Below are 20660 nucleotides of genomic sequence, written 5' to 3' on the forward strand. Positions count from 1 at the left end.
CGTGACACCTTAATTTGACCTCCTTGAACATATGGATTAATATAGCCTTATCCAGCATCACATATGAAGTCTGTGACAAAGCCAAAAAATAGAATTTAGCTCTTCTGGGTTCCAGTCCAGGGCCTTACATTCAAGAGAACATTCTTCCTTGCAACCCTCTGCCTCAATCATCATCTGCCTTTGGCACTGAGTGAGAAAGGGGTTCTGTATAACAAAAATTATGTGATCATGTAATTATAGACTGTATCTTAATGCATACACAGAAGGGAGATGAATGAACATTGCAGGAGCAACATGAATCCTGGAATTTCCTAACTTTTGAACGCTTGACTCTGCAACCTTAGTGTTTTAACATAGTTTTCTGTAAACAATTTCTTAACAATTCTTTCTTGAAGAAAACTGAATCACAACCCTCCCCTTCCAAATTCCATCACATGGAACCATATTTACCCCCTGCATGAGAGGAAAAGGAAGGAACATAGAATCTAGGGTCCACAGCACAACCTCTACCACTTAATCTAATGATGTAATAGGTTGTGGTAAATATTTGTTATTCTATATATGGACCAGTCACTAGAGGGAAACAAGACACATATTTTACTAGTGGCTTGCACAACTATTTGCTAGACAGCAGAGGAATGTTAACTTTACTTATTTTTCAACCTGGACAGTTTACTTTGCTTTTGGACATGTGGCGATTATTAACGTTCTGCATGTTCTCTCATTAGTTCTAATAGATCTATATTAAAATGTCCCTATCATAGCTAGAAAAAAGAACCAACAGGCATTTAGACTTAAAGATGGAATATTCACATGGTAGTATTGGGCTAGCTTCTCAGCTGGAGTATGATATAGTTCCATTTAAATCAATAGAACTATCCCAAATGACATCAGCTGAAGGTCTAATCGATTTTAAGTTCTTCAGGGGCTGTGTCTGTACAGTGCCAAATACAATGGAGTCCTGGTTCATGAATGGGGTGCATAGGCACTACGGTACTAACAAATAATAAACAGTGTGGTTTATTTAGTCATCTTCAGTAAATATGCTAAGGGAATGATAGAAAGTAGGGAGCAAAGATTTTTCCAATCTTTGTTGTAAAGATACTCCTGATACATAATTACTACAATTTCTGATAAATCTGTTCTGACATGGCAGAATGTTGGCTTCCAACAACCTCTTTATAGAGAAGTACTCTGCAAATATAATTGTCTTCATACTGTTTTACATATGTGCACATACTAAGTCACAGATACAGTCCTTCTAGAAGAACAAAATATGCATTGCACTTGCCCATTTTTATTTGATTTGATCCTGCAGAAGAGGTGCCATTCACCACAGTAGGTGCAAGTTTCGACATTGCTACATCTATGGATAATGACTTTCACTAGTGAATTGAACTGTGGTTTAATACAGAAACCGAGCTGGACAAATCTTAGAGAGCATGGAAGACCAAGTACTTCAGTCGTACTTCTAAATCCTGCTGTAAAGAAAGGAGAGTGGCCAATGATAGCAAAACAAGCTAAGTGATGATACTTCCTAGCGTTCTATGTTTGACTACACCCAATTCCAGAGAGACCAGAAAGAAAGCCCTGTAAGATGAGCTAAGAATCTCAAGCATACTTCATGCTTGTTTATATTTTTGCTTGTTTCTAAGTTAAAGGAAATGAAACATGTTCTACTGGTGAGAGAGCACTTGCATTAACAAAAATAATTATAGCATCTGGGGCATTTAAAATTGAGCTAATTGCTTTGAATGACCTGCTTCTAACTGTGATTCTGTTCTTGTTTTGCTAATTTTATTCCTAAAAAATATTTCATTACACAGTTATGATCTTCTTGGTTCAGCCAATGCGTCAGACACATCCAACACAGTTACTCTGTAAATATCGCAGTGTGTAGCTTTATTAAATTCATGTAACATTTGCTACTGCTGGAGTTTAGAATTTCTTGTATCGTATACTATTTTCAGATACTTGTAATGTCATTTCATGCTTCATCATATCCTTCATTATGCTTTATCTCCCCAAGAAGACATAGCAAGTTTTGCAAAAGAACCTGAGGCCAGACAGCATCATGGTGAATGCTGACCTTAACATTTACAAGGTATTTGAGCAAGAACAAAAGTGGATCATGAAGCTTATTTTGAGAACGTGGCAAAGGAGGCAGAAAAGGGAACAAGATGTCATAAGTTATGACCTGCATTCAGAGCTATTAAATAACTTTGATCCAAAACTGAACTTTGTGCAAGGGCTATGCTGATAAACAAGACATGGTAAAACATGCTTAAATCCAGTAAGTCCTGCTTAGATGGAAAGAATATTATAAGTCCACTCAACTATCCTGAAGTGACTCAGTGTTCATAACTGGACACATTAGCAGTAGACGCAATCCCTGAACCTGAAACATGTGTAGATGCACCTATGTTGGAAGAGGTTTGCTGTGCCATAAAGAAACTGCAAAGCAGGCATGCTGCTGGATCTGACAGCATAGAATCCAAACTTCTCAGTGGTGCCATAGAGTTCACACTCGTAGCATTGCATCAACTCTTTGTCCAAACCTGGACTATTGGGAAGGTACCAGCAGAGTGGAAGGGAGGGATCATTAACACACTCAGTAAGGGGAAACGCCTATGCACTGAGTGCAGTAGCTAAAGGCCAACAATTCTGCTCTCTGTTCCTGAAAAAGTCCTCACACATGTCCTACTCGCTCAGCTTCTTCCTCTCCTTGTGAAACATCATTGCCCAGAGCAATTGGATTTCACTTCCAGGAGATCTACAATGGACACTATACTTGCTCTCCATCTTTTATCTGAAACCTATTGTGAATTCAACTGGCCTTTGACAGCAGCATGCATAGACCTAAAGGCAGCCTTCAATTCTGTCGATAGAGCTGTCTTCTAGAAGGCCCTAGGAGATATCAGTGTTCCCGACATCCTCCTGAGGCTAACTGAAGCGCTACATAATGACTCAGGGGCATAGGTACATTGCAGGACCTATAGGTCTGACAGGTTTCACTAGTTCCAAGGTGAATCAGGGATGTGTCCTGGTCACAGCCCTATTCTGCCACACAATGGATTGGCTCCTTGAACATATCTCTGCAAACAGAGGTAGAAATGTCAGTTCAACCTCTTTTACTGTCCTGGATTGTGCAGGTGATGTCATCCTCTTCAGATAGGATGCAAACAACCCCAAAGACACAGTAGAGAGCTTTTAGTACAAGGCAGCTGCCCTTGGGTTAAGGGATTTTGGGGCAAAAACAAAAATCCAGAGTGTTGGCATAAAAGTTGTGATACAAGACATCTGTGCTTCTGGACAAACTGTGGAAGCAGTGAATGACTTCATCTATCTAGGCAGTAAATTGTCATCAAATGGGCACAGCCAGATGGACATCCTAAGGAGAATTGGTTTAGCAGCATCAGCCATGGAGCACACACATAAGGTCTGCAGCCAAAAGAAGGTGAAACTATATACAAAGTGATGGATTTACCAAACCTTTGTACTCCTGATCCTCTTCTATGGATCTGAATCACGGACTTTGCTTAAACAAGACATCAGGAGCTGGAGACACATTGAATGCATTGCCAATGGCAACTATTGGGTAGGAGATGGTTTGATGTTATCAGTAACATTGAGAACTGGCCTTGAGAGGACTGAAGCCATCATCAGCCACTGCTGGCTGGCCCTTTCTGGTCATGTTGCCCACCTTGGAGACAAAGTCCCCACACACCAAGCTCTCAATATTGGACTTGAAGTCAGGAGGGGACACTGCCCAGTCATGGAGTGGCAGTGGTCATGCAGTAGTTCACAATTAATCTGGCTTTAACAGATCAGTACTAAGCCTGTGGAGCTCCTAGACATTTGGAATTAAGCCATATAGTGTGGCCATGGACATTCAACATTATGGAGCTCCGTTGTCTAAATGTATTTGATTGTTTTACCCAAGAAGATACAAACCATCACGGTTCTCTGTAGGTTAATGTACTTAGATTGTATAATGTAAACTTTGACATTACTCCATCCTTTTAGATATGGGACAAAAGCTCATGATGCCAATTCCTCACTCACTCACATCAAGTGTAACTCTATTGACTTCTATGGAGTTACTCCTGATTTTCACTGGTGTGAGTGGGAGAATCAAAACCATATTTCACATAATCTGGAGTTTTTGTCCATATGAAAAGCAGAACATCTTGTGCTCAGAGATTCACTCTGTGTGTGTGATGCAGAAATCAGAAGAAATCTAGATGAATATACTATAATTATTATTGGATAGTACAATCATGCCAGTTTCTAGAAAATGCCCTGTTCTAATTTTGGGCTGACAAGGTATCAAGTGTTTCCCACTGACCTTTTTGCAGGTTAAAGAATTATTTCTCACCACCACTTTTAAATGATTGCTCTGCTATTCCATTCTATGTTGATCAACTTGGATTACATTTTGCTAGGATGATCTCAGGCTGACGTGATACAACAGCATTTTTTTTCAAGAGATAGAGAGTATTCTGCTGCTAGGCAATCAAAGTCATTTTGCTTATTTAAATTTGTAAAACGCTATACTAATGGTAAAACTTTATTATATAAATATTGCTGAAGAAGCAGGAGTGTTTCCATCATGTCTTAAATGAAAGTGATTAGAGTTTATAAACATTAATTAAAAAGTGGAGTTTGGATGACATTGAAATTTTTCACAGAAAAACTAGTAATTTTCTTTGAGTGTGTGTGTGTATATTTTATATTTGAAAAGGTTAGAGAAACCCCACTTATTTTCACTTTTTTACTTACCAGTGGTGGAAAAATGAAAATTCCAAATTAAAGCTTCATTTCAATTTTTTTTCAGAATTTATAAAGGGAAAATGTTTGAACTCAACAAAATCTTCATTTTATGCAAAAATTCACAAAAAAACCTTCAAAACAACCCAAATTTCAACCTGCAGTGTTGAAGGAATGCAATAATATATGCCCTCCCTAAATTACATCACTGTGATTTGGGGTGTTAGAAGGCAGATTAGGACCATATTTTGTTATTACAATAAACACTTTTAAAAAGTTATAGCTTTCTGAGTATACTGCAAAAGAATATTGTCAGACTTTAGTGTACTATACATGGGTAGATGAGTGTCATATATTTGCTATTGCCAGAAAAAAACTGTGTATCCATGTTTTCCAAACCCACCAAGTCTCGATTTAGAGATTCAGGTACTAGATTATAACAGTGAAATCCTAGTCCAACTGAAGTCAATGGGAGTTTCGCCACAGACTTCACTAGGGCCAGGATTTCACCCTAGACAATAAAATTACATGGTTAATTATTGCTGCAAGGAGTAATCTACTTCTTTTGCCTATAACAAGTAACTTATACAGTTACTTGTAAGTTTGGATTTCACAGTGTCACAGATCAGCAGTTAAAAAATACAATTATACTTACATTTTGAAATATTAAAAATGATGGATTAGGAAACAAACACAATTACTAATTATTATTTGTATTATGATTGTATCTAGAGGTTCCAACCAAAATTAGGGCCCCATTGTAGTACATGTTGTAGAAACACTAGCATGAGCCACTATCTTCCAGAAAGATTTTACTATCTAAATAGACAAGACAGACAAAGGAAGGGAGAAGAAAGAGGCACTGAGAGTTGAAGTGACTTGCCTGAGGTCACAGAGTAGGTCATTAGCAGAGTAAGTAACAGAATCAAGGGCTCCTAAGTTTCAGTCTAGTACTCTAGCCACTGGACCATGGCACTAAACTTCTTTCAAATTAATTCAAATTAGAAAAATGTTTTTGCAGCATTAATCGTTGGAATGCAAGTTATCATGTCTCTTACATCTCTTCAGTGTAAATACTCGGGCCCCAATCTGACAGGGAATTGAATTAACAGTAGAATTTTTTTTAATGTGAATATGTTAAGCAAGAGTGTTTTCCTTCTCAGTTTATGGATTTACAAATGGCTTTGTTTTACAAAGTGGGCATATGCTGCCAGATTGTTGCCAACAGTAGCAACATCTGATTACTGGGATTTTTTCCTGTTCTTGCAGTTACTACCCATTGCTAATTTGAAGAAAGGTGCAAAGGAATGTAAGAAAAGGCATAAAGGAGAACTATTGATTGTATTTCCATCTCTAAGAGTAAATGGTAGAAGGAGTAAAACATGCAAAATATCTCAATATACTGCAAATGAACTGACAGCACTTACATGGGAGAAGTCGTTGGTTACAGGATTGAGTTACTTGGTCTATTGTTCTATTATAATCATCAAAGGAGAGATTCAGAGTTCTGAACAAACCAGTTTTAGATGGATTATCATTTCTGGCAAAATAATACTGCAAAATCAGGCTGAAATAACCAAGATAATGTGATATAAAACTGAGGCAGATCACAGAGGAGAGGAACTAAATTCATTGCTACAGTACTTAAACAAAATGACTTTCAAACAAGTGACTTTAATACATTCTTCTATTTATCTAAGAGGAAAGGATGAAAGTCTAGATTAGAAAAACAGATTGCTCCTTAAAATCTATGTACACACGAAGAAGCAACAATGTCAACTTCTTTGATTTTAAATAACACCATATAATAAAAATCATGTCAAGTATTAATAGTTTTTGGGGAATTTCAGCTGATGCCTAATTAAATATTGCAAACATAAAATTTCAAGCATAAAATGATAATTATAGTTTGAATAATTAGAAACTTTTGACACAGAGCAAAAAGATGGAGAAAAAAACCTCGTTTAAAAGGATTCTGTTTTATGTAGGGCACAAGAATATAAGGCTGATTTATTTCTGCCAACTCAAGGTGAAGGATCCAAGCTCTTAACTAAGGGATTGGCCTAACTGATATGGATTAGTTCTAAAAAATGGTGTATAAACTTTGGGACATCCAAACCACAAGTAAACTTTCTGCTTTCCTAGAAAAGCTTAGAGGGAGGTGAGAGCTAATTTGAATTCACATCTTCCATAGAAATCATAGAAATTCAGGTCTGGAAGGGATCTCCATAGGTCATCTAATCCAGTCCCCTGCAGGGAGGCAGGACAAAGTATTATCTAGACCATCAATGACAGATTTTTGTCTAACCTGTTCTTTAAAACCTCCATTGACAGAGATTCCACAGCCTCCCTAGGTAATGTGTTCCAGTGTTTAACTACCTGTACAGTTAGGAAGTTTTTCCTAATGTCCAACCTAAGCCTCCCTTGTTGCAATTTAAACCCATTGCTTCTTGTCCTGTCCGCAGTGCTAAGGAGAATAGTTCATCACCCTCCTCTTTATAACAACCTTTTATGTACTTGAAGATTGTTATGCCCTTCCCTCCCCCACCCCAGTCTTCTCTTTTCTTCTCCAGACTAAACAAACTCATTTTTCCACAATCTTTCCCTGAAGGTCTTGTTTTCTAGACCTTTAATCATTTGTTTGCTCTTCTCTGGACTTTCTCCAGTTTGTCCACATCTTTCCTGACATTGTGGCATCCAGAACTGGACACAATACTCTAGCTGAGGACTAATCAGCGCAGAGTACAGTGGAATTACTTCTTGTGTCTTGCTTACACAATCCTGCTAATACATCCCAAAAGGATGTTCCCTTTTTTGCAACAGTCTTACATTATTGAGTCATGTTTAGTTTGTGATCCACTGCAACCCTCAGATCCTTGCAACCCCTCCCAACGCGGTATTGCTCACAAACTTTATAAGTGTTCTCTCTATGCCAGGGGTGGGCAACCTGCAGTTTGTTTACATTTGCACGGCCGCCCACAGCTCCCTGTGACTGAGGTTCACCGTTATCAGCCAACGGGAACTGCAGGAAGTGGGACAGGCCACAGGGATGTGCTGGCCGCCACTTCCCACAGCTCCCATTGGCCGGGAACGGCGAACTGCAGCCACGGGGAGCTGCAGGCGGCCATGCAAATGTAAATAAACTATCTGGCAGCCCACCAGTGGATTACCCTGATGGGCCACATGTGGATTTTTGAAAACATGGAATAAAACCAGACACAGGACAGATCCCTGCAGGACCTCACTTCTTCCATATTTCTTTGCTGAGTTCTATGTCAGGAAATGCAACTTCACCTGAAACGCTGATGTGAAAAGATACATAAGAAATGGAGTTTACGTTCATCCTTATTTGAGATTCTTTAGGTATAGGCTGTTGAAATCTAGATTTAGTGAATTACTGTAGATCATTTTCAGATTAAATTAAAAATCAAAATGCTCATCCATGTAGAAAACAATATCTGTAATCATAGCAAATTTCCTAGTCCAGAGGCTGTAGTCAACATGAGTTATTTTCTAGTGAGAAGGCAGCCCTAAAGGGAAAAAACCTCAAGCATTCTGAGGATGGAATATTGTTTTGGAACAATGGCAGATAATGATTAAAAACCATCTCAGAAGAAGGAATGTATTGTGAGAGATCTCAGAATTTCACTGTACAGAAGTTTCTCTCAAACACAAAGAGATAACATGACAGCATATGGGAATGGGAATATTCAAAGGTGGTTTCCAATAATACATTCCATGCAAATGGGGAGTGGGAAGGGAAGGGATCAATTGCCCAGGGGCCTGGCGATTTACAAGGGCCCAGGTGGATGGGATAGATATGTATTTTATTAATAAAAAATAAGATAAAATGCTCTGTACAGAGTGCCGTCCCCCATTGTGACAGTAACAGTTTGCCAGAGCACTGCTGCACCCCGCTGGTCTGGCAGATTTCAGCAAGAGCAGCCTGGGAACCATGAAGCTTGCTGCCTCCTCTGGCTGTTTGGGAGCCACTGTGCCTGCCGTGCTGGCTCTCCGGTTGAGGGGCTGAGGAACTTGAAAAAGGGAGACTTGAAAGAGGAACAAGCTCCCTCTGCACTACCAGATTTCCTCCCCCAAGACTGCAGGCTCCTCGCCAAACACAAGCCAGCAAGTTCAGCCACCCAATCGAGCTGCCCTAAGCTTGCTGAGAGGCAGCTGGGGATAGCCCCCTCTTCGCTGCTGCTAGCACTGGCTGATGAGCTGCTATCATGAGCACAGGATGAGAAGCCACCTCCACCACTCTGCCACGGAATGAGATGCAGGTTTTCCCTCTGCCTTTGTCCCTGGCCGCCTCCTCGAATATCTGCCGCTAGTTGTGGCGTGCCATGCCTGCCGTCTCCTCACTGCTCTGGGTGTTAATGTCCCACAGCACCAGCAGTGCAAGTATTGTATTGTACATTTTAACTTTGTTGGTCATATTCAGTTACATTTTGTATATCAGTTTTTTCCTTGTCATTAGATTACACATGAATCACGATTAGGTGTTTAATTAGTCTATTTGATATTTTAGGTATTTTCTTACTCTATGCTTCTTTAAATGCCTTACATATTAATTAATTTCATTCCACAGTGTATTTATTTAAATTAAATATATAATTCAAAATAAATTTTACAGCTCATATTTAGGCTCACAATTTGTTTAATACTGGTGCTGTAACTGGAAAAAAAAGTTAACTAGATCAAGCAACAGCATAACTTATGCATGGTGGGTTCTAATGTGTTATCAATAAGATAAAAAGTAGTGTCATTAACCTCAACCATCCCTTTCAAGGGGGGCCATTGATTGTTCTGCCCTGGGGCCCAGAATTGCTGTTGGCAGGCCTGCATGTAGCAATTATCTGCTGGAAGGCAGTGTGGTTTGGAAGAATGTGTGCAGGACTGGATATCAGGAGGTCCTGAATTCTAAGGCTGGTTCTGCCAATGACTTGCTATGTGGCCTTGGACAAGTCACTTCATTACCCTGCCTCAATTTCCTCCTCTGTAAAATGTGGATAATCTTACAACACACCAAACTGTGAGGCAGGTGGTTTTATTAATTAATGTCTGTACAGTACTTCGAATATATAGTGCCAAACTCTGTACTGTGTAAACTGGCACAGCTCCACTGACTTCCCTGTAGATGCATCAATGTACACCAGCAGAGAATGTGGACCATGCTGTTACGCAAATTCTAAATATTATCATGCTGTGTTACTCCCAATTCACTCTGCTTCTAATTTGCAGATGAAATTTTTTCACCCCTTGTCAGTGTGAAAAACAAAAGTGCCTTATCTGACTCCTGTGATTTTGAATATCTTACCAAGGTTATCTCAAAGTCTCATTTCAGCCACAGTGGATAGACTCAATAGCATTTTCTTGTGCCTTAAAATCTGGTGTTATTGGTGTTGCCATCTTGCATGTCAGCTTTCTCCAAGGTGATAACATCCTTCCTATGAATAATACCTACAGAATATCAAATGGTGACCAACAAATCTCTTCTACAAGTCCATGTCATCATGTCGGCCACATCTCACAGTGTGACATTCCTCCATGAACAGTGTTGTCTTAAGCATTACATATGTAGGGGCTTTGATTCCTATTTCCAAGCCCACATGTAATACTAAGGAAATAATATCCACAAACACACATTGCATGGTGGGCTGGAGTCTCTCTTACATAGTCACCCAATTGCTTATTTTGGGGGTTGTATTCCATCCCTTTGCTAGTACAATTTTGCAATGTGTTTGCATTGTTCACTATTGCTCTGTCCATAGTCCTGATGATTTTAATGACTTTTTCTCAATAACCAATGAATTCTTTCCTGATTAGTGTGCTGGGGTGATTGGTTTCTTCTTCCCAGACTAATTGTTTTACATATTTCTATATTGAACTGCATTTGCCATCTGCTGACCTAATTACCTAAATAATCCAAATCCTCTTCAGTCTGGTTGCACTGTTTCTCATTCTTTGCTCTGATTCTAATTTTAGTGTCATCTACAAGCTAGGAAAGTTCCTTTTCCATATCTCATCAATATATTTATATGTACACACACACACACACACACACACACACACAAAATATTTATAAGTCCTAAAACCAACCACGAAGTTCTGACCAATGGTCACATTAGGCATAAGCAGACTAAACAATTGTTTAGAGCTCCAAGCAGCTCAAGATTTATAAGACTCTTCTGCTTAACAAACCTAAAGCATACCAGTGGATAATGTTTCTCTTGCCCTGCAGTAGTGTGGCACTAGTGCTTTATATTATGGGACAAAGTACCTTATTGACACATTGGTGGTATTAAAAATTGTGTTTATTACAGACTGATGTATCATGGTTTCTAAAGTGCTTTGTACAATCCCTCTTAAAAATGCTACAGTAGCGATGCAAAACACAATAGCACTTCAATAAGTGGTGGTGTCTGGGAATATTACTACAGAAGATGATAGCATGGTTTCTTCATTTTTAAAAAAAATGGGATGGCAGAAGGCCTCTTTCTCAGCATTGGTTTCAAATAAATGGGAGAATAAAAACCAGAAGGGAAAGACATTTGAAGGTAGTGAGTTAACAGGCTGCTATTTTTTTTATTATTTATTTTTTAGGGCTAGGGATTTGGAGTTTGCTCTAATTGCCTGCTTATTCCTTCATTATGGTTGAAGGGTTCTGGTAATTCACCATTATTAAATATTCAAGGCCTGGTCTGGAGGAAACATTCTTTGGGGATTGCTCTCATCACTCCAGCGCCAGTTGAGAATCCAGCTTTGTGCCTGTTCATGTGTGCAAATAAAGCTCTGCTTTTCCCTCTTTTATTGACTGCCTCCATTAAAAAGACGTCAAGCATAGCAGTAATGTGAGATTATCTAACAAATTAATGCTCGTGAATCTTTCATGGAACTTTCCCCCCTTTGGAAAGACTGGCTGTTCATACTTTGAAAGAAGAGAACGCTACTCCCCTTGAGCAGGGCTACCATATACACCGTCCCACCCCCCCACCCTTTATTACAGGAGAGTCTCTCCAGCTGGCACCGTCTGCATACCTATTAGCATCCAAACAGCACCCTCCTCTCACTTCTCAGATGAGGCTGACACGGATAAAAGAAATGGCCACATAGTGCATACCAATCAAGTGTAACTTGGGGATATAAAGAAATTGTGACCAGTACAGGGGAGCTGTCATTTGTATTACAGGAAAAGCCCCAACCAAGATCAGGACCCTACTGTACGAGGCACTATTCATACACATAGCAATAGATCATCCCTGTCCTGAAGAGCTTACAAACTAAATAGAGAAGACAGACGCATTATTTGTTATTATATACATACCATTATACTCGTATCTGTTTGAGGGAAAAAAACAGGGTTTAACCTCCCTCAGATAAGCAGGTGCACACAAATGCTCCATTAGTATGTGTCTATATCCTGGCTAGCAGAAACCTTGTATTTATACAGCCTCTTCTTACCCCACAATATATCATTTCAAGGAACAGGAATAAATCATATGGATAACTGAGTGCATCAGGGCACTGTGTAGTGTTAGGGACTATTGCTGGTGCAGAGGTTAATTTCATTTCCTGTGATGTTCTAACCGAGGTCTGAACTACACAGCACCACAGTCATAGCATGACACCCACTTGTTGGTGCAGATGAGCCACAAGTCTCATTTCAGCATGGAGAGGAACGGTTCCCAGTATACATTTCTTACTGGAGAAGGGTAGAAAAATACTCTAGGTATTACCTTAATTTGGGTGGATGCTGTTTTCACACCTGCATTACCAATGTTCCCCTTCCTATTCGCTTTGTAAATTATGGTTTGCTCAATCTACTCCTTGTGCACATTGAGTCATACCCACTTACTTTTTGCAGGAGGGAAAAAAATGTATTGCTTTTTGTCCCTGCTAACCTTGCAGAGACTACAAAGCTATGGCAATGTGACCTGGTTCTATAGAGGCTGTGCATCAAAAATTATATTTACTGTATTTGAACTGCAGGGTTAAGTGTTGCTTTCATTTATGTTTGTACAACTCTATTTAGGACAAGTATTATCAAAGGCAGAATCTGAAGATGAAGTTGCAAAGGCATGAGTTGGGCATCCATAAAAAACAAAACAAAACACACCACCACAACCTTGGCAATCTTGATGGCAGAATGTGGCCTATTTCTAGTGATGAGGCACACTTCTAAGGATTAATTACTATGTGACTGTTAACGGCTTTGAAAATTTAAGATGCTAGAGAAATGTTATGCATTATTACTACTACAGATCATGAGTCAAGTCAAACTTGGAACTCCTGACCTGAGCTACCCTGAATTTTGGCAAAATTTAGATTTGCTTTCTAATCTAGACACAAATAATTTCAGGGCAGCCTCTTCCTGGAGCCACACTATCAGACAATGATATTGCCACTCACTTCATAGGATAAAAGGCACTACGTTCCCCACTCACCGTGTCAGTTTTTTTCTAACAGGATTATTTATCACTGTATATTATGTTTTTGTATATTTGCAAATCTACATTTAATGGCTTAGAAAATGTAAATTAAAAGTTAATTACATTAAATATATAAGGGAATAGAATTGTTAACACACCACAAACAGCGTCAAGTGAACACATTTCAATAGTTGAATTAAACTGTGAAGTTATCTATCTTTATGAAATTCTGTGGCCTATGTAATGCAGATATGACACTAGGTTATCATAATTGTTCACTCAAGCCTTTAAAAATCTATGATTTATATATATATACATAAATATATATATACACACACACACACACACACATTTAATGCATCTTAATATCAGCATCATTTTTTTCCAAAAGAGTATATCAGTGTTGTGAAGTGAGGTATTGCGGGGAAATTATTTTGTACCCAATGCATGATCATCCTCCATTTCCCCCCCAAGTATTTTATACTAGTGAAGGCGTGAATATAATGCCATACTTCTATTTTCACAGCAGTAGCCTCTGAAATATTAACACCCAAACTATCTTTGCTTTTTTTCCTGGAGCACCTAACCAGACTAGAAATGCACCTCTGAAACACAAACTCAAGTCACTTCTGTCATCCGCCATCCTGAATTACCAAAGGAGGCCTATTAACATAAATTTCTGACAGGAGAAGGGCATGTCTTCTGTCATGGTCATGAAATAACTAGAATAAGCAAGTAAGCAGATGCTCATTTTCTTACAGAGCTGTCATGTGTCTTAAGTCCTATCCACATCAGGTTTTGTTACCTACAGCATGTCACATAGCTAAAAGAACTATGAAATGCTTAAAAAAAGTTAAGAAAGAATAAAAATGTCAAGTATTATGACAAAAAAATCTTTTAAGTTCTGTTCCTTTAGTACTGAAATTTAAGGGGTTCATATCTTGCCTACAGAGTAATGCCATAAGAACTGAGAACTGTTTTTATTAATCTTCTTCTATAAGACTTGCAATTCTTAATGCCTGAGGCAAATCAGCATTTGAAATATAACAATTCAAAATAATTCCAGTGTTCGACGCACTCCCATGACTTTAGCCCTGATACATCAAAGTATTTAAAACCATGCCTAAGTTTAAGTATGAGAATAGTCCCAGAGAAGTAAATGGATCTAGTATTATATTTAAGTTATGCATTTGCCCTAATGAAGAGAGACATACGACAAAATCCACTCAAATACCCAGGTTCAAAAGAGAGACATTGGGTTGTTTTCTCTACAGGCTGGCAGTATCTGAAAGCATCATGTCAATCAGACCTGCTTTGAGCAAGGATACATGACATTGTATTAAACATGACAACAGGCTCTTCACAAGGGCTCCCCTACGTTGCTAATACCTATAAAGCTGGAGAGAGGTTAGCAACAGTAGGACATTTTTTTAAAAGTTTCTCGGCTGTAGACGGTAACTCTGGATCTCTGCAAATCCCATGGTTTTCTTGTCCCCATGCCTCCTAGGATATGCGGAGTAGGTTTGTTTGTATAGTGTTTATTACTGAGGATTTAAGCAGTTAAAATTAACAACGAAGGTTCTGTACAGTAAGTGACTTCTGGGCTCATTTTGAAAAGAATCTTCACTAGCTGAAAGTTCATAGTAGGTTTGAACTAAAAAATGGCTGCTTTCCTTGCCATTGCATATTTATATTGACATTTTTAAAGCCAGTTAGGAGATTTGGCTGTCTGCTGGGGAGGGTATCATTATTATTACTACAATTTGCACACTTTCCACAAATCCATTGGACTGAGAAACATCATACCTGGCTTCCAAGTGTGTTAACGAATTACCTGCCAAGTCTCTAGAAACAACTAGTTTGGGTTGCTTCTCCATCATTTTGAAATGTGTCACATCCTCCCACTAGAGAGACATCTACTTTTCTTACTGGAACTCCAGTTCACATCTAGGACCGTCCATACAACAGAGCTCTCACTTGGTAAATACTATTGATTTGCTTCAAATTTCACACCTGTTTACAGTAACCGCAGTACATGTTGGCAAGAGATCAGGCAGTTGCTAAGGTGTGGGTGGTAGTCAGCGAGAACCCTGCAGCATCTAGTACTCCAATTAAACTATTCCCCTAGGATTTAAATTCACAACACAGGGTCATTTAGGACCTATTTAATGACAGTGACAAACAATGCTCCTAATTAAAAACCCTACTACTATTTCTGTTTGCAGTACCTCTGTGCACAGGGATAAAGACATTCTAGACTAACATTTTACCAATAACCCTATTAATTGACACATCCTTCAAATAATGAGCATGCAGCAATTATAAATATTTGGCATTTTTTCATTCATGTTCATGATGATGTAAGCTCCCATAAATAAGGAACACAGCCCCCCAACAAACAGGAACAATAATACCCAGCTGACTTCTGCAACTATGAAGCATCTTTCCAGACTACTGGAGAAACATTTATTACAACATACTGCACTCTTGTTTCATTAATATGTAGCCAATGTATAAAACTGCTCTGTTAATCTTAAAGACTAATGACTGCTGTCAGAGCTTTGTTACAGATTTATCTCTACCCCCAACACTCATGCACTGGGACAATAACGACGTACACTGCATCTGGTCCCAAGACCACTAATGAAGAATGCATATTCTAACTAATTAAAATACTCAATTCATAGGACTGATCTTATTTTCTAGGACCCTCTACCAGAGGTTTCATTAATGAGCCAGAGAAAGGACCAAATGGTAGAGTTAACCTACAAAATTTAATCTGAAGGAAAACAAAAGAATGATACTGTAGGTTGTGGGTTTTTTTTTCCAGTTTCTTTGCCTTCCTACTTTCACTCAGAGACTGAATAATCCAAACTTCAAGGAATAATAAAGTCAAAGAACAAGAAAGATTCAGTGTTTAAAGATTAATGTTTAAACTTGTTGTTCTACTAAGAAAGTGGTTAAACAACTTCATTGATGGGCCTGCAATTTTTAAAATCCTTTGGTGGCCAGAGACAAAGCAAAGCAAGGTTAATATAAAGCTATATTTATGACTGTACAACTCAGAAAAAATTCAAAGGAAAGTACTACAGACAGGGGCGGCTCTAGGTATTTTGCCGCCCCAAGCACTGCAGGCAGGCTGCCCTCGGCGGCTTGCCTGCGGGAGGTCCCTGGTCCCGCGGATTCGGCGGCGCACCTGCGGGAGGTCCACCAAAAGCCGCGGGACCAGCAGACCCGCCGCAGGCATGCCGCCGAAGGCAACCTGCCTGCCGCCCTCGCAGCGACCGGCAGAGCGCCCCCCACGGCTTGCCGCCCCAAGCACGCGCTTGGCGTGCTGGTGCCTGCAGCCGCCCCTGACTACAGACTAAATTTGGATTCTGGTGCTTTCCTTATTGTACATCCGCACTTAAGTATTTTTCAATCACTATAAAAGCAGCTAACAAGTCATACTTGAGGACAAGTTGGGCATGGAATTAAATGGGTTATATTCAACTTCATTTAGAACCCAGAAGAGCATACTCCATTTCTAGGGACTGAACAGTTCAGGGGATTAGAAGAGTTTCAGCTGTAGGCTGCTATTTTGAATCTGGCCAATGCTTTTAGTGACCAGAACTTATTAACCTCTGATGGCTCTTTGGTGGACTATATATAACGGTTTGGTGGACTATATTCAGTGCATGGGGGAACAGATATCTACATTACTAAAGCCATGACCACTATTACGTTTATGTGATTTGCTGAATTGGGGGCCTGCTTGGCAGATCATTTTGTTTTTCTAAGCTACAAGGTATTTTAGGAGATGAAATAAAATACATTAAATAGACATTTTATGTAAGAGAGAGACCTCACCACAGTCCCCCCAATAAAAACACTGGAGAAGTACAGTTCACAAAGGAATGCATTTTAATTCAAATATAGAAACAAAGATTATACTGGGGAAAATGTATTAAATGGAAATGCAACATTAAATCAGTAACAAAAAGTTGTTTTATTTCAGCAAAGCCAATATATTGCTGCACTGACTTTTTCAATACACCCAGAAAAGTCTATTTTCTTATAGATTGAATGTTGCAGTATTACATTTATCTTTCATATGGTCATTCTTCCCATATTTAAATTAAACTGTGTTCTTAATTGTTTTGGGAAGAATGTGTCAAAAACATAATCATTCTATTATTATTAGAATCAAAGTGAGAAATGTGGCATCCTTGGAAATGGCTAGTCTTCAAAATAAGTTCTGCAACAGGCCAGTTTGGTCCCAAGAATAAGATTTCCATTTCACTTTGGAAGAAAGTTCCAATATCACAGTAAAATTCAAATGAGTTCTGTGGTCTGTAGGTGATTCTGCTGAAAGTGAAGCTACCTTACTTAAAATTAAGACATGCAGTTGGGTTTATATAAGTACATTAGGATTGTTGTTGGGGCAGCAGAAGGGAAGAAATAGGTGGGAATAAATGGACAATTCTATAGAAAGAATTCACTCAAGATGAAAGCCCCCAAAAATCTTCTGTCCACAGGCTCAAAAGTAAAGTTGACCAAAATATGTTAAATCAGGCTTAGGTACTGTAAATCACATCTGCGTTTGACTTTAAACCTTCTGCATCTACAGTTTTCCACTACCTGACATACAATTGTATTTTTATTTATTGCTAACTGTACCTTCTAGTCCACACTTGAATCTCATTTCTAATTCCTGAATTCTCTTAAACCAAGTATCAGGGAGTTTTAAATCATTTTAAACATGGTTTTGGATATTATTCTTTTAGGGCTATATTGGAGGAGGAAAAACACAAAGGGAAGGAAACTTCCTCTTGCATTTACAGATGTCATAAAAATCATCCAAGTTGCACTGATGCATATTCTAATGTCCTGTGGTAATATCTAATGGGGTGAACAAGATGGAAAATACCTGATGTTCCTTTAAATGACACAAATGTTTTGCATTACAGGCCACAGAGGTAATGCATATTGCCATCAACAAGGACCCCTCTGAAATGTTTATATGCTGCTTCACATATTTTTCCTCTCATGCTGTATTTGTAGATCTGATACAAGCTAATCATCCTTGTCTAATGTGAATGACATTCCAAAATATCTATCTTGATTGCCCACTAGGTGTCATACTAGAAGGCCTATATTTAAAACATACACTTAGGAGGCACCTCATGTTCAGATAAAGCACATAAGATACCAGATACATTCTCTTTAAAAATAAGATACCAATGATACACTCAGAAAAAGTCATTTTCCACAGAACTTCTCTTAAAATAAAAAATTCCACACTGATATTCCTATAAGCATTCACAAGGCTTCAGTGTGTGCTTCATATAGCATATTCCCAAAGAAATACATTAAATGGGAAAGTCTTCTACTAATGGGAGACTCCCTGGAGAATCTATAATTACCTTTAGATTAGACATAAACTTACCTTTGCGTACCATTTTAAAATATCAAGGTGGAATTTCCTGATGGAATGTTTTAAAGCTAACTTTTAAGGCTGTGTTATAGGAATGGTGTTTAAAAAATAGACCAGTTAAGGAAATAAAAGGTAAAAGTGAAGTCTCAGTGTGGCAAAATGGAAAATAAGTTCACTATTGTTACTTATAGAAAAATAAGTAACGCATTTCACAATAAAGACCTAACATACAATAGTAAGTACTGTAGCATTTTGTATCATTACAGCTACAAGCTGTAGTGTTTTGAATTACTCCTGTTGCATACTGTACAAATATCTATTAAGCAATGATAAAAAAAGTCAAGAATGTTTTGGACTAAATCTAAAAACAGTCTTTACACCTTCAGAATCAATGAGTCGCTGGTGCAAATATTTGAATTTATACATCCAACTACCTGCGTGCGCCACAAAGCCAGTAGTTAGTTCCCTAAATGCTAGCATTTGTATTTACAGTAAATTGCACACTGAAAATTCTGCCTGCAAACTCAAAGGCGGATTAGTGACTCCTTTAAGTTTATTAGCAGCTTATGAAAGACATTGAGCTGACAAGCCTTACATCCAAAGTCTGCTATCCACAGAAGAGTGGCAAGTCCTCCACTCCATCCATAATCAACTTGTATATTATAACACCATTTTGGAAGGACCATATTAATGAGCAAGTTCAGGCTCCATACCAGATCACTTTCCCAAATGAGCTTTTGAATAGCGTGCCCACCTAGTCCCTAGTCCCTTTGGACGGCCTGCTAGCACACTTTCCAAATGCTGCAACTCAGGAGTGTCTGTTCTGGTTCTAATTAACTTAATTAGACACATTACAGGTAAAACACTACATATGCACTGGTTAACAGGAGTGTCAAAAAAAGTTGCATTCTACCTGCTCATACTGAATACCCTTATGGAGCATTATTGTAACACTTGATTAGCACTGAAATCTACTCAGGGCAGGTACCACTGATGCAGACTTTAATATCATGTGGTGAGATCTAATTATGAACAGGGCTTCAGTATTAAGATGATTATGGAAGTAATCATTTTATGTCTTTCTCAGAAAAAAAGCACACTAAAAAGTCCAAGACTGACTAAAAAAACTGATTTACTTCCATTAGAATGAATTTTAAATAATGGCTTAGTTTTATCGCTGTTACTTCCAAAAAATGCTAATTAATTCCAATTCAGAATGTATGTAATTATAATAGTTCTGCTGGAAAACAAATTATCCAGTGCCCTTGGGGTGAACTAGATGGAACATATTTTATATTCCTTTCAACAGCATAAATGTTTTACCTTTTAGGCCATAAATGTAATGTGCCAAATCATAAACATTTTTTTTCTCTCAAATGTTTACAGTGACTGTTTTGTTCCTCTTAGCATGAAGACACTAAACGAGCTGACAGTTTGCTTGCCAATCAGTTTAATCCTCCTCTCTCTGTGGGTTTGTGGGAAACTGTGGCATGCCAGGTTATTTTTGGCCAAGTGCTGCAGTACAAAGAGCCTTCAGGAGTCTTCATTTCATCAGTGGTCTAACTGGCAGCTGCTGTACCTGCAGAATGTGAATTGATATTACCATGGAAATAGAATAGTTCTTTTTTGTTTATTTGTTCGGTCATAGAATATATGGATCTGTTCTTGTATGGAGGATCACTTTAGGAAAAATCTGCGATGTGTGAAAGGAAAACACACGGTAGGGAGAGGCTTCACATCCACTTTTGCTTTCTGAGAGAATTCCAAAGCCTATTTGCGCTGACCAATGAAGAACATATTTTCTTATGAATCCCCTGTTCTCAGTTCATTTGGGTCATCTCTTGGTAAGAGAAAAAAAAAGACATTCATTTGTCTAGCTGTCCATTGACAGGAGTATATTTTCGTTAGCTTTGTCATAATGATCAGACCTCATATAAGCCACTCCTTTTAAAGGAAGATAAAAACAAACCATGATAGCTATATTCAGGATTTTTTTTCTTTTTTAAAAAAAACCTTTTATACCAATCATCTTTAATTACACA

General features: G+C 38.4%; 1 protein-coding gene and 2 long non-coding RNA genes across 5 annotated transcripts in view; 1 reads left to right on the forward strand and 2 right to left on the reverse strand.

Moving 5' to 3' along the window:
* Positions 1-20660, reverse strand: part of DSCAM (DS cell adhesion molecule) — a 644197-nt gene that overhangs the window by 350153 nt on the left and 273384 nt on the right. The window lies entirely within an intron of this gene.
* Positions 1-20660, forward strand: part of LOC123362159 — a 142830-nt gene that overhangs the window by 63636 nt on the left and 58534 nt on the right. The gene's annotated exons all lie outside the window — the stretch shown is intronic.
* The window catches only part of LOC123362158, a 43257-nt gene continuing 42674 nt past the window's right edge, over positions 20078-20660 (reverse strand). The window contains exon 3 of the long non-coding RNA XR_006576357.1: positions 20078-20197. This is a non-coding gene — a long non-coding RNA (uncharacterized LOC123362158). The remainder of the gene's footprint in view (positions 20198-20660) is intronic.

The sequence above is a fragment of the Mauremys mutica genome, chromosome 1 (genome assembly GCF_020497125.1).
Source record: "Mauremys mutica isolate MM-2020 ecotype Southern chromosome 1, ASM2049712v1, whole genome shotgun sequence".
NCBI lineage: Eukaryota > Metazoa > Chordata > Testudines > Geoemydidae > Mauremys > Mauremys mutica.